The sequence below is a fragment of the Stegastes partitus genome, unplaced genomic scaffold, assembly GCF_000690725.1.
Source record: "Stegastes partitus isolate 25-593 unplaced genomic scaffold, Stegastes_partitus-1.0.2 Scaffold2811, whole genome shotgun sequence".
NCBI lineage: Eukaryota > Metazoa > Chordata > Actinopteri > Pomacentridae > Stegastes > Stegastes partitus.
Window position 1 is genome coordinate 3,233 of NW_007580542.1, and position 1,258 is coordinate 4,490.

A 1,258-nucleotide genomic window follows, 5' to 3' on the forward strand; every position below is an offset into this window, starting at 1 on the left:
AGCAGTCCACAACAGTGGGAAGGAACCGAAAACCCCCACAGGGGAAAAAAAATCTCCGACAGAACCAGGCTCAGGGAGGGACGGCCATCTGCCTCAACCGGTTGGGTGGATGTAGGATGAATTATACAATGTAGTTTACAGTTAAACAAGTTATTAGAATTTATTGTCCTTTTGTAACAGGATATATGGCCACAATGAACAGAAATATGTTTGGAGGAGAGAAGGCGAGGCCCCAAACCCCAAGAACACCAAACCCACCATCAAGCATGGAGGTGGCAGCATCATACTCTGTGCATATTTTTGAGCCAGTGAAACTGGTGCTTTACATGAAATAAAAGGAATAATGAAGAAGGAGGATTGCCTCCACATTCTTCAGGAAAACCTAAAATCATCAGGCAGAAGGTTGGGTCTTGGATGCAGTTGAGTCTTTCAACAAGACAATGAGCCCAGACACAAATTATAAGTGGTGAAGAAATGGCCTGATCAGGCTACAATTTAGGTTTTAGACTGGTCTCACCAAAGTTCTGTTTAATTGTTTTAATGATACCATCCTAGAAAATGAAGTTAAAGGAGTAACTGGAAACTCAAGACTGACATGATGTACATGGTCTTCACAGGTGTCTGTAAACTTTTGCTTACGACTGTAGTTTTGGCATCACAAACCTGATCTCCTACTCTCTTTGTCATTGGCTATGAGCTGGCTTGTGACAAGTGTTACAGTGAAAGCTGTGGGGGAACTTTGGCCTTCTTTCTTCAACAGGTGGGAGGTGATGAAGAACATTAAAGTGCAGGCAGGGGCTCATAAAGTAATACAAAGGCTCCTAAAGTACTAAATGTTGGTGCTTTGAGTTTTAGGTGACATTGCAGATTCGTCCAAGATATTGCTGCACGAACTGTAAAACTGTCTATCCCATATTTCTTTAAACAGTTACTGTCAATGGATTGGTCGTCATACATTCTGAAGAAGGACAATGACATGGAAAGTCCCACCTGACAGGATCTATTTTGGTTTGTTGCAGAAGAAACCATATGGACTTTTACCAGGGTATAAAACTTTATTTTCACTGGAGGGGATCTTTAACGTCTTATAAAGAGACACAAGTTTTAAGAAGTAGGTGTGTACTTCCATACCCAACAAACTGTCTCCTTCAGGGCAATACTGATTTGATTTCTCTACTAGGTCTGAGATAACAGAATCTAGATGTTAAACTACTCATTCCACCACTTGTGCAGGAGTAGATTCATCTGAGCTGCTGGG